Here is a 14,895-nt window from a genome sequence, read left to right on the forward strand (position 1 = left end):
AAATAAAAGGGAGAGTAGAAAATAAATATGAACATTAAAGATGAGATTAAAAAGATACTATTTAGATAATGATAAAGATAGATTAATGAATATGATTTTAAAATTGTTATTAAGAGGAAACAAAAGTAATTAGTTATATATAATATATTATCAAACTAAATAGATAAGAAAACATAATAATATCTATAATATCTGTAATATCTATTATATATATATATATATATATATATATATAATATCTATCGATATTTTTGAAGTTGTGGAATGATTTTATTTTGTTAATAAAAAGATTAAAGACAGTTGTAAAAAGCATATTTATCAACTGTGATGAAGATAAGTTTTATTATTAATAAGGATTAACAGTTATTTTTTTATCAAATTCACAAATAAACTAACCGTTAATATTTATATATTTAAACATCTCATAATTAGAAGGATTATAAGCAATTTACATAATAAATTTGTTATAGTAAAAAAGTAAAATTGTATTAATTAAAATTTCAAAATGGAATTAATTTTAGTAATTTTAGTCGTGCATTCATAAATGACTTAGAATGAAATAATTATTACTATCAAGATGTAGTTTTCTCTTCTTCTTTTTTTCAAATAATAATTATCTTCTTATTCAGTAAGTGTGTATTGTTTATATAAATTCAATTGTTTAATAATTATCTTCTTAATCTGTTTAATACATGCATACTTTTAAAAAAAATAAAAATTAGCAACCACAACAAGAAAAATACAAAAAAAAAGGAATTGATTTTTTCTTATCTAAACAATTATCCTAATTTGCATCAATATGTTCCTAAAGATGAAGTCTGTTTTAAGTATGAAAAAAGGTACCTTTTAACTTATCATACAGTTAAAGAACTACTACAAGAGATAGGTTATTCTAATATATGCTATGGGGTATTCTTTTTCTAGTCTTTATATATTTGCCCTATAAAAACAAAAAGAGATTGAAATTCATATGTGCATGAATTAAAGTAAACTAAAATTATATATATTGGTTATAAATAAATATAAAATTATATATATAAACTAAAGTAAATTATTTTTAATAATAACCAAAAAGAAATATTATCACTTTTAATTTTAATTCATAATATTTTTAATCTCTGCATGAATTTAAAAACGTCACACATTAAAATACGTAAGACTTCATTAATTTTTTTTAATTTTATTATTTATTATTTTATTTAATTTTGCATTATAATATTACTCAAAAAAACTAGTCAACTTTTAATTAATTTCAAAATGAAATAATATTTTATTAAAACGAGACACGGGTTAAATTTTAAAAGACATGTTTAATATATTTTATTTGGTGTGTTATACTTTTTTTTTTTATTTTTTTTCTTTTGTTAATGTTAGCTATTTGGTGTGTGTGTTTTTTTTTTTCGATATAGTAAAAACATCTAATATATTTAATATCCGATATCGAAATAATTGGGTAATCCCTTTACAGGAAAAAATATTTCTAGTTTAGGCTTAATAGCTTACTTCGTCCCCATGTTAAGGGGTGAATTTCTATTTAGTACTCGGTTTTAAAAATGCTTCTATTTTATTCCAAAGTAGTATAAATTGTATCAATTAGATTCCTTCCGTTAAATTCACATAAACGGGTTAACTCCAGTTGACAAATTTGTACTTTTTCTTCTCTCTCCTATGCATTTCCTGCCATGTTTTAGTTTTTTCTGTTTTTTTTTCCTCCCTTTTTTTTTCTCTCTCCTCTAAATTTCATGCACTAATATATTGGATTGTAGTATCAAACTTCTTTTTCCATGGATGCGACGGATAAAACTCATTTAACACAGATAATGCAAACCAAATGCAGCGTGAGAGTAAGCTGAATGAGGAGTGATGAGGTTTGGTGTATCAGGGTGTATAGGTGATGAAGAAAATAGGTGAGTGGGAAAAAGAGAAGTGTGGGGGTTTTGAGCGAGAAGATGGTTGGGTTAGATTGGGAATATAGGAAGGTGATGGATCCGTGAGGGGTTGAGGGAGAAGATGAAGGTTCCCCCTGGGTTTGGGTTATTGGTGTTAAGAAAGAAAAGAAAAAGTAGGATGTTGCATGAAGGTGAAGTATTGGGTGGAAAAAATAGGTATATCTTAGTGTTGGGGTATCAGTTTGATGAAGAGGAGGAGCTCCAGAGTTGCCTCAAATGAAGGAGTAAAGTGGTGAGAGTGTTGGTGATGAATGGGTGTTAGAGGAGAAGAACTTTAGGGTGACTGTGTTGTTACTAGAAAACAATGAAAGTTGTTGGGTTAAAGAACCGTGAATGGGTTATGTTGTAAGAAAAAGAAAGTGAAGTTGGGTGTTTAGTGAATTAGAAAAGAGGAGAAGTTGGAGGATATAAAATGGGTGTTTAGTGAATTAGAAAAGAGGAGAAGCTAGAGGATATAAAATGGTTGTTTTATGATTTGGGGAATAGATGTAGGTAAGCGTGGAGAAGTTATAGTAGAAAGTGAATTAAGGGAAGTTCTGCATGATTTTAGAGGTGTATATGTAAGATTTAAATGATAACAGATAAGGTATGGGTCCCATGGCAAGAATGGAAAAGAAGACTTAAAATCCTTTTAACAGTGGCACACAGATCTTTTATGCAGAGGCAATGTTTTATTCTCTTTTCGGTTTATGAAGTGGTTCTTTAGGAAATAATAGGAATTTGTATTGAGATATTTAGAATGAGTCCCCACGAGGAGTATGGTTAATGAAGTGATGTGTCCTTTTAAAAATAGGAGTACAGGTTCACGAGTTTAAGAGTTAGGATTCTATCTCCTTGGCAGGTTATATTGGGTATTAGTAGGTATAGTGGTAGGTTCCTTGTTGAAAAAAAAGATTGAATTAGAAATGAGTGAATAGGAGGAAGAAAGAGAATACATTACTCAACTCTTATACACACAAACATTCATAGCCAGAGCCACCAGAATTCGGACTGTTGGAGCCGCAGCCGTCGTCACGAGTGTCGTTTCCGCCTGAGCCGCTGTCGGAGAGGGAAAAGAGGCGAGAATTGGGTATGCGGAGGAGGGAGGGTTTGAAAGGGGTGGCAGAGTGATTTAAGTTGAAAGGATGAGAGAGAGAGGAACAAGTGTGGAAGTGAAGGCACATGGTAGGAGAGACAAAAAGCTGATGAAGAGAGAGAAAAAGTTGGAGTTAACGCCGTTTGCTATCAACTTAACGGACATGACCTTATTCATACATTTTTCATAACATAGGGACCCAATGTCTTCATTTTTAAAATCGGGTACTAAACAAAAATTCATCCCTTAACATAGGAACGAAGTAAGCTATTAAGCCTCTAGTTTATATAGTTTAATAATTGATCTTGAATATTTCTGCAATAAGCTTAGGCAGCTCATTTACATTCTTTTCTATTTAAAGTCGGAATTTTTTCTTATTGATTTATTTTAGAGAGGAGAAAAAAATTCCCATTTTTAAATAAAAACTTGAAATTTATGGAAGTAAATTGATTTTTATGTCAATCAATGAATGATAAATCATAAAGCTATCAAAATGGGTCACAATCCGCGGGCCAACCCAGCCCACCACGGGTTTGAGCCGGGTTGGGTTTGAAAAAATTGTACTTTTTTTATGTGGGTCAGATTTCAACCCGGCTCATTTAAACCCGGCTCATGCGGGTTGAACCCGTGGTGGGCCGGGTTGGCCCACCAACCCACCTACCTAATTTTATTTTATTAAAATTTAATTTTAATTTTAATTTTATAAAAAAATATTTATTATTTTGTTTTTGCTTGAAAAAACTTTTTAAGTTCCTTATTTTTAAAATTAATTAAACACCCATGTTGGGAATGAAATTTGGGAATGAAATTTGTTTAGATTTGAATTATAGAAAGTTTGTAATTTTTTTATTTAAAAAAAATTGTAATTAAGTGAGCCAGTGAGCCAACTTGTTTACCCACCAACCCGTGGTGGGTCGGGCCGGGTTCAAATTTTTCTGGCTCGCTAATAAATGAGCTGGGTTGGGTTGGCTCACTAAGTGACCAACCCGTGATGGGCCGGGCCGCGTCGGGCCGGGTGACCCGTTTCGACAGCTCTAATAAATCACTACAAGTGATAAAGATATATATTTTAAATAATTGAAAATCTAATATTTTAAAATTATATCTAAATAACTTGAAAACTAGATAGAAGACAGAATATAATTTGATCATTTTGAACAAATTCAAAATCTTTATAAACAAAAACAATAATTAGTTTTCATCAATGGGTTGAATGGAATCCTATACATAAATCAATTAATAAAGAGAACAAAAAAGTATTTTTATTTAAGTATATAAATTTCCCAACCAAAATGTTATTAAAAACATGTTCTTTACTACCAATAATAGAATAACAACTTACAATACAAAAAGTGCAAAATCGTATTCATACAATTGTAGTCGTTGTGTGTTTTGATAGATTGAATTGCTTCTTTATAAATTTTAGTATGAAGACTTTGTATCTTTTCGGATAGTTCCTCTAAGAAAAACGTTTTGATATGTTTTCTTAACATGCCATCTAAGAAAAACAGTTTCTCTAATTCTATGAATTTGTTTAGAATACAATTTTCTTTAATATCATTCAAGAAACTAAGATTGCATACTTTTCTTAAATGTGAAATAGATACACCATAACAAAAAGATTATAAATGTAAGATATAGAAGGGGAATGCTTTTTTTTCGTCTTTAATGAACTTAACTTTATCTCATTCGTCAACTCTATATGGTAATAACTTTTCTATCAAGTATAAACTTCATTATAAGTTATAAAGCTTCTAGATAAATCTAGATTGTATTTTATCATTTTTTTTTACTTAAACTTCGGAAGTTAGTCTTTGCCTTTTCTAAATTAGAAAAAAGAGAAGATAAGTTTTTGTCTTTGTTTAAAGAGTATCAAGGTACCACAAGGATACTCTTCAAATATCAAGAGTTTAGTGTTAGTGCAGGACTTAAAGCTTGTTGGACTTAAGTCTCACGATTGCCACGTCTTAATGCAACAATTATTACCGGTGGTAATTCGTGGAATTTTGCACAAAAAAGTTAGGTTGACCATAACTCGATTGTGCTCATTTTTCTCGTCAATTTGTACTAAAGTCATCGATCCTACAAAGTTAGATGAACTTCAAAGAAACATTATCATCATCTTGTGTCAGCTAGAAATTTTTTTCCCTCTATCCTTTTTTGACATCATGGTGCATTTACTTGTTCATTTGGTCAGAGAAATAAAGTTGTGTGGACTAGTATACTTAAGATGGATGTATCCTATTGAGCATTATATGAAGATCTTGAAAGGGTACGTCAAAAATCAATAGCGTCCAGAAGGTTCAATGATTGAAAGATATATTGCTAAAGAAAGTATTGAGTTTTGCTCTGATTATATGACTAAAGCAAATCTGATAGGAGTCCCTCGTGCATCATGGTTTCCTCCTTGAGTTGGCCTAACCTCTCTTGGAGCCACCAAACACTACATCACCACCATATCTCCTGGAGGTCATGAGCTTATACACCATCCACACCTTAGCTCATCATCCTTAGACCATTTATCACCACATTTCTGCACCATTCATCCAAGGAAACACCCGTCCATGCACACATCTCCTAACTTTGGCCCAACCTAGCCAAGGAGGTTGCCATCAAAAAAGCATTTCTAGTTTACATGATTCAATAATTGATCTTGAATATTTCTACAATAATATTAGGCAAGTCACTCACATAGTTTCCTATCTAAAGTCAGAACCTCATTTTTATTGAACTTTTCTTTTAAAGAGGGGAAAAAGAAAAACTCTCATTTTTAGATAAAAACTTGAAATTCATTGAAGTAATCGGTTTTTCTATCAATAATTCTTTGAATGATAAATCACTATGGGTGATGGAGATATTCGATTTAAATAATGAAAAATCTGATATTTTTAAACTATATCTAAAATGACCGAAAAAATGAACACAACACTGGATATAATTTGATCACTTTTAACAAATTCAAAATCTTTATAAACAAAAACCAATAATTAGTCCCCATCCATGGGTTGAGTGGAATCCTATACATAAATCAGTTAATAAAAGAACAAAAAATGTTTCTATTGTGTCATTTAAATTATATATAAATTTTCGAACCAAAATGTTAATAAGAACAAGTTCTTTATTACCAACTAACCATTTGTCGTTCATTATAGATTCTATTGGCAATTAATAATAATCATTCCTGAAGATTCTCTAGTTGTCTGGTTTTGTTCTTTTCATAAAAAACACAACTAAGAAACTAAAGAATTTACTACAATTTAGTAATATATCATCACTGAAATAAGTCATTATGTATTTGATAATCCAAAACAATTGACAATACAACATATAGAATATTAGTACAATCATTCCTAAGGAAACAACCATAATAATATAATATGTTCAAGGAGGTATACTTGTACAAAAGAGTTTTTCCCTACCATACATAACGAAAGGAAAATACTATCTAATAAGTGTGAAAAATACTTGCTTTCATACTTATAAATGAGCTCAAAGTTGTAATTATTCATGTGTTTCCTGATTGAAAAGTTGTAATAGGAAGTAGAAACATGTGTAAACAATTGCACAAGAAATTCTACATTGTTGGGAGTGTTGACAACCCTGTCTTGCTAAGTGCACATGATGGCAACCCCTTTAGGGACTTCCCATCCAAAGAAGTATCAACTAAAACTAAGACTAAAGAAAGGAAAGTAGAATAAAGATTGCTAAAGCTCTTTCCTTGTCTAAGTCTTAGATAGGTTCTCTTTAACTAAATCCATTTACCTTGTTTTGTAGGACAATAATAAAGGTTGGAAGGATCCTAGGAAGTTGTCAAGCAAGAGGGAATAACGGAAGCCAAGAAGGGTGCAATTGCCGAATGAAAAAGCTGCATAAAGAGTTACATTTGTCAAACAGCACGCACCCCGGGCGGACCAGCGTTTCTGCATCAGCCGTTTCACATTATGCACGTGTTAAATGTTTTGCTTGTGAAACATACAACTCATGTCGGCCAGATACATTAGCACATGTCATTTGTGAATTGAGTAGCTTCCTTTGCATGATTCACAACTCATCTTCATCTATAAAAGAGAGCTTGATCCTTTGTAAAGAATAACTTGAATTGATATAGTGTTATGCCGTTGAATTGCAACCAGCCACTACTTCTTCGAGTTCAAATACTTAGAGCTGCTTTGTCTTGTCTTCCTCTAGCTCCCTTCCCTGCTGGAAGGCCATCTGAGCTAGAAACTCACCACACACACTCATCCAAACCACTGCCGAGCATTTCTTCGAACACCTTCCCTGCACCGCCAACTTCAACCGTGATTTCATTTTCGCTGCTTCATTCTGTCCCAAGAGCCGTCTAATTCTTGAAGATTGAGGCCGCTTCCATCATTTGGCATCCAGAGCCAGTCGTCCACGCAGTGCTTCAAGAGCTAAGTCACGTTTTCACTTAGTTTTTTCCTTCCGTCATGTGTTGTTCGTATGTGTTTACTGTTTGATCAATTTTTGATTTCTGTTTGGTTCGATTTTGTAATTCTGTGCACATTTGAATTCGTTCAAGTATTTCGTCAATCATTTTAATCGGTGCATCTTCTTTAATTTTCATTTCAATTCAGCTTAATCATCATTCCAGTTATGTCACGGTGTTGTGCAAATGTTTTTGCAGTTTTACCTCTGTCATAGTGTTTGATTCTGTTTAGTTGCAATTTTTTTTTCTCGTTTAATTTGAGTCCAGTGCAGTGATAGCAATCCATGGATCATATAAAGGAAAGATACATTGTCTAGCTTTGATCACATGAGCTAAAGCATTGACAAAAAGTTCATCCTGTTTTAAAATTTTGCATAAAACGTGATTTCTAGATTCATTTGGTATAATCTGATTTCGTCCAGATTTCTTGTTGTTTCAAGATTTGTGCACGTTTGTCTACTGATTTCAACTGTGTTTAAAGTAATTGCAACTCATATTCATCACAGAAACGCAACATGAGTAGTTGAGTTCATCCAACTCTGATTTCAAATTCTGTGTCAAAAATCACTTCTGGTTTGATCATGTGCACACTGTATCTGTCCAGATTTATTGATCCTAATGCTTGAAACAAGTTTATTTGATGCATTTATACATGTTTCAAGTGCTAGAAATCTGTTTTCACCACTGAATTTCAAAAATAGTAGTTGAGTTGATGAAAAATCTGTTTTCCCGAAACTGTCACAGTTTTTCCAAGTTTTTTGCACCGTGCTTGAATCCTTGATTTGTCTTAGGCCATTTAACATCCGCTAGCTCACATTTTCAAGCTAGATCTAGTTGCTTAGGACCTTTCTTGCATGTTTGTTGATCCATCCAGCTTTGACTCTGTTACATTTTTAATTTCTAGTGTAGTTTTGTCCAATTTTCTGCATATTTTGATAACTATTAGAGTGATTTTGAGAATCTGTGTGCTTCTGTGGTGTTGGAATGTTTATTCAAGTATAATTGACCATTTCCAACTTATTGTTACTATTCATATGGTCATTCTTAAGCCTTTCTAAAAAAAGACCATCCAAACCATCACATTTTTGTTAAATTTGGAAGTCAACCAGTGAAATTCTGAACTGGACTTTGTCTTGGCTGTTTCATTGTTTGTACACATTCCATTTAATGATATAGACCTGTTTGAAGTGTCATCTGAACATTTGAATCACTGCCAATCATTTTGATCACTGCTGTTCCAATTTTCCAGCCATATTTTTTCAAGTGTAGTTACATTTCTTTGCTCTTTGCACATTTTCACAATTCGATTTTCAATTTGGATTGGCAAGAGCTGGGGATTCTGTTTCCGTATACGTTTTAAAGCTTATACAAGTGAAAACAAATCATAAAAATCACATAAACCCCTGCAATCCAGTTTTGAAGAATCAAAAACCAGAAAATACCAAAATCTGCATCTCTTTGTGGCATTTCATCAAACAGTTTTGTATTTCCATCAAACAGTTTCATTGCACACGATTTCTTCCCTATTTTTGAGTTTTCTTGCTTGTGTGATCTGCTCTAGACCCTCTCTTAGGTTCCTTTTGCGTGCCACCTCTTTTTCCAGCCCAAAAATTCATTAGTGTTCAATTTCATTTGGCTTTCCAGTGTGCTGTCAAGTTGGTTTGCAATCTAAAATATGGTGCAGTAACGTGTTGTGATGCTCACTGTTTTCTTTTGATACTTTGTATGGATGTGTAACGTTGTGGTGAAGTTTTGAAAAGTCCATATTGCTTGTTCCAAAAGGGTAGCATATTAGGGAGTGGAAGACTTGTTAAATTCGCTACAAGTTTGGACTCCAAGTGCACTTCCTTCTTGCTATTCCAGCATCATTTCAGCAGCTAACACATCACTTTTGGGAACTACACCAATCACAAACAACAATTTTCAATTGGCTTTGCTACTTTTGTAAACATTCTACTTGTAATTTTGGCTTGGTATCACGGAACCTTTGTAGTTTCATTCAATTTTGTTTCTCATTTCCAACTTAAAGTGACTTGGGAAAATGCTTTTCAAGCAATTCCAAGAGCACCATTGAACATTGTAATAGTTTAGTCTACGTTTCTTAGTGTGAAAGTGTGTCAAGGGGTTCTAAGTGTCACTTTCACTTTCACTTAGGGACGTGTCTCATTTGTTTCATTTCCATTTGCTTTACTTTACACTGCTTGTTGACTTTTATGTTTTAAGTCTCTGTGGTACTTAGGAGCGCGTTTCATATAGATAAACCTTCATTTGGTTTCTAGGTGCATTTCATTCTTGCATTTCAAAAGCTTTTGAAAGATTTCTACCTAGAAACTGGGTAAGAAATGATCGGAGAACCTCTGGCTCAGGAAGGAAAAGGTTCTTAAGCTTGTCCATTGTGACTCACCTCTGCTTCTTGGGAGCTATTCGATTTCTTTTAACTCTAGAATCTTTCTAGAAATCTTTTCACCAAAAATCAAAACAAAGTTTTTCAAAAGTTTTTGACTCTAGACTTGTGCAAGCCTTTCAAAACTCTTGTGAAAACTTTTTCTCTACTTCACAAGTATGAGTCACTCTAGTGTACAAGGTACCATTCACAATGATCAGGAGAACATACAATTGAGAGAGGAACTTAGTAGAACTCAGGCTCAACTTAACAGGACTGAATCTAAGCTTAATCGAAGTCGAGCTGAGTTCAATGAACTCCGACAGATGGTTACTAACCTCACTCTCAATCAAAGAGGTCAAAACCATGATGACCACTCCCATAGGCAAAACCATGATCATGGTGAACCTTCCCATCATAGTGATCAACATAGTATTCATCCTTATGATCACTATCAGCGTCCATCTAGGAGACACCACAATCCTAGAGACCATCATGTGGAACCAAAGCTTGACCTTCCTCCCTTCTATAGGAGAGACAATGTAGAGGAATACTTTGAGTGGGAAATGAAGGTTGAACAAATTTTTGAGTGTTACCCCATAGATGATAGGAGGAGAGTGACCCTGGCCACCTTGATCTTTCAAGGTGTAGCTCTCTATTGGTGGACCTCTATCATTAGAGATCAAAAGATGTGTGGCGACTACACAATACAATACTGGAATGAGTTAAAGGCAGCCTATACAAGGGAGGTCATGGACAAGCTCCATCGACTCCAACAAAGAAACATGAGTGTCGAGGAATATCGACATAAATTGGAATTACTCATGTTAAGAGCTGGAATCAAAGAAGAAGAGAGATTCACCATAGCTAGGTTCCAAAGCGGCCTTAACTATGAGATCAAAGATAAGGTAGAGCTTTTACCTTATTTAGATCTCAATGATTTTGTTCAGCTATGTGTGTGAGTGGAAGAGCAAATTAGACGAAAAGCTTCCACTAGAAGGACTTCCCCTACCACCTCCACGTATAGGAAAGATCCTAAGAGGGAGTGTAGTCCAGCGAGGTATTCAGAATCTCGTGACAAAGAAAAAGAAAAAGAGAAAGAGAGAGTGAGAGGAAAAGAAAAAGAAAAAGAGCGAGACAAATATACCTCTCACAAAGAATCTTCAAAAGAAACAAGGGGTAGAGAGACCAAATGCTTTAAGTGTGGAGAGAGAGGACATTATTCTTCTGAGTGTCCTCATAAAAGGTCTACTTATCTCTTAGACCATCAAAGTGAAAATGAAGATTCTTCTAGTGACTCAGATACTTTTGTATCTGAGGAAGAAGCCTTACCTAGTGAAGGTCAGTTATTATTGGTAAGACGCCTTCTTGGAAGTCAATCCAAAGAACTTGAACAATCACAAAGGGAAAACCTATTCAGAACAAGATGCAAAATCTTTGAAAACACTTGTTCATTAATTGTGGATAGTGGTTCCTCTTACAATTGTTGTAGTTCTATAGTGGTGAACAAATTGGCCTTACCTACTATTCCTCATCCCAAGCCTTATAAGCTTAAGTGGATAACAGAGGATGAAGAAATAGTAGTCAACACCCAGGTAACAATACCAATATCCATTGGAAATTATGAAGAAAACGTTTTATGTGATGTTGTTCCAATGGATGCTAGGCATGTATCACTTGGTAGGCCATGACAATATGATCATAACTCCACTCATGATGGCTATACCAACAAAATAACTTTCCTCCATAAAGGAAATAAAATCACATTGATTCCTCTTACACTTGAACAAGTGAAAGAGGATGAAATAAAAATAAAAATAAAAATTGAAAAAGAAAGAAACGAAGAAAATAGGTTGGAAAAGCAACCTTCTCAAGAAAAGAAGACGGAGACAAAGGTATGCATGTTGTTAACTTCTTCATTCACAGGTAAATACCTTAACTCTTCTTCTAAAAAACATCACTTTGTTTTTACATTTCAACAGGGGGAATGTTCCAAACAAAGTGAAGCAAAAAATAAATTAAAGGCCAATACTTCTTCTAATAAAATTTTTGTCCAACGACCTTGATTTTATCTTCTTATCTTTACATACATCCTTTTACTCATACTAATTGTTGTTATTTTTTGTAGATATATTTTCGACCCAGGTAGAAAATAAAAACCATAGTTGTGGTTCTTTCTTTCTTCTCGATTTGAGGACAAATCGTTTTTACAGAGGGAGGGAATGATGGCAACCCCTTTAAGGACTTTCCATCCAAAGAAGTATCAACTAAAACTAAGACTAAAGAAAGGGAAGTAGAATAAAGATTGCTAAAGCTCTTTCCTTATCTAAGTCTTATATAGATTGTCTTTAACTAAATCCATTTACCTTGTTTTGTAGGGCAACAATAAAGGTTGGAAGGATCCTAGGAAGTTGCCAAGCAAGGGGGAACAAAGGAAGGCCAGAAGGGTGCAATTGTTGAATGAAAAAGCTGCATAAAGAGTTACATTTGTCAAACAACACACACCCCAGGCGGACCAGCGTTTCTGCATCAACCGTTTCACATTGTGCACATGTTAAATGTTTTGCTTGTGAAACATACAACTCACGCCGGCCAGATACATTAGCACATGTCATTTGTGAAATTGAGTAGCTTCCTTTGCACGATTCACAGCTCATCTTCAGATATAAAACAGAGCTTGATCCTTTGTAAAGAATAACTTGAATTGATATAATGTTCTGTTGTTGAATTGCAACCAGCCACTACTTCTTCGAGTTCAAATACTTAAAGCTGCTTTAGCTTGTCTTCCTCTAGCTCCCTTCCTATTGGAAGGCCATCTGAGCGAGAAACTCACGACACACACTCATTTAAACCACTACCGAGCATTTGTTCGAACACCTTCCCTGCACCGCCAACTTCAATCGTGATTTGATTTCTACTGCTTCATTCTATCTCAAGAGCCATCCAATTCTTCAAGATTGAGGTTGCTTTCATTAGCACACCATCGGTCGTTCAGCCAAAAGAGGACTTCTCGCTCAATGCACCAGATCTACATGCTAAGCGAATTAAGGCAGTTGGAGGTGTGTAGTTGAGATTTTCGCAGCGAATTAATTAAATGAAGTTGGTTTTTAAAGTTTAGATAGAAGGAAAGAAGGTATCTTCTAATAAAACACAACATGAAAAATATTGGAGAAACATCAGGAGATGATTCAAGGCTTCCAAACATCATTTTCTACAAGGGATTGCTTAAATGAGTATGTTCTAGATGACTATGAGTGTATAGTTTTACTGTTCATTGGAATTGGTTGTAATGACTCTTCAATAATGTAATTTTCTTGTTCAATATATATCTCTGTTCATGTGCTTTTCTTGACTTGCTTATGATTATACAGAAGTAGGATTTGATTTAAACGTTCTTTTGTACTAGGAAGTATATTTGAACTTGACATGAGAAAAGCAACCAAAAGTAACGATGCTAGGAATAGTTTCAGATCTTATGGTCATTGTTAACATCCGATTTTAATGCAAAGTATCTGTTGAATTAATTAAGGAATTAATGATTTAATAGATATCTTTAGAACTTGCTTTAAGGAATTAAATCAATATATATATTGATGTGAATGCTTGAATATAGAATATATGCTATTCAGATTGTTACTGTAATGTGAGTCATGAATCCAATTCCAATGAAACTTTCATTTAAATTTACAATCTTAAATTTTACGTTCGTTATTTTCATGTAGTTTTCCAAATATCAAATCAACTGTTATCATCACTAAATTGAACTTGATAAACAACACCGATTAGATAACGTGGTCAAATTCCCTTGGAAAACGATACTTTTACTTATTCACTTTATTACTTGTGATGATTTTGGTACAATTGCCAAAGGGCTATCACTATCCTATGACTCAAACTGTTCACTCTACCAGATCTAGAGGTGTATTCACTCTTCCATCATCCCTTGCTCACACCAATGAGTGATAATCATCTCAAAAGAAGAAAACCAAAAACAACCAAACTAGCGAATAAGAGAGGGTAAGCTAATGAATGTTGTAGAAAAGCTGACAAAATCAAGAACAAAATTTCCCGAGACGTGTAGATCATTGTCCTTAAGAACTTATCTGCGGTGTATTGCACAAGTCTCCCAAGATACAATAGGAACTTCTTAGAAATTTTTGAGGATCTCAGAACTAGCAAGGAACTCTAAAGAGTTTATACCTAAGATATAAGAGTTAGAAATAAGAAAAGAAGAGAACAAATAAATTAATAGGGAGAACTAGAGATTGGAAGGTGTTTTGTGCTTCTTTTTGGAATGAAGGAGGTGCTCTATTTATAAAGCTAGGGGAGAATGAAAAATGACCTTTTCTAACATAAATTAAATGTTGTATTGCACTTATTAACATTAATGAGAATATAAAAACTGTTGGCAAACATTTAAAATTTTTCTTTTGCAATAAATTCTTTTATCTTGGGTTTCATAAGATCTAATGCATCAGAGTTGGTATAACAAACTATATGAACCAAAGACGCTTGACGTGTGTTAGAGATTTTTCAATCACAATACACCCCTTTAATCCTTGTCATTATTACTGTGTTGCGCTTATTAGGCCATGCACGTGCCCGGTATTCATGAGTGCTTCAGGGATCATGCCAAGATATCATGCATGCGGCTCCACTTAACACTCATATAGGCGATTTCATCATGTGTATGCTGCAAATCATACATTATCCATAAGGGATACAAAAATCATTAAAAACTTTGTTTAAGCTAAACTTCTTTCACCATATATAATTTTAATGACAACGTTTAACGTCTCATAATGCAGTCTCTAGCACTTTCACACACACCATAGGATTATACATAATTGATTAAAATCAATTTAGTGCTATCAAAACTAACAAGTGACTTGTTTTTACCCATATGAACCTTATTCATGGGATCTCCAATCACAAAGGTTAGGTTACCATCACTTGTTTGTTTGCAAGTGGCTTAAGTCTCATTCCCCTTAATATTTCTAATATCATTTGTCTTCTTAGGGGTTTTGTTAGAGGATATGCT

This window comes from Vigna angularis, chromosome 6 (assembly GCF_016808095.1).
Source record: "Vigna angularis cultivar LongXiaoDou No.4 chromosome 6, ASM1680809v1, whole genome shotgun sequence".
In the NCBI taxonomy this organism is placed as follows: Eukaryota; Viridiplantae; Streptophyta; class Magnoliopsida; order Fabales; family Fabaceae; genus Vigna; species Vigna angularis.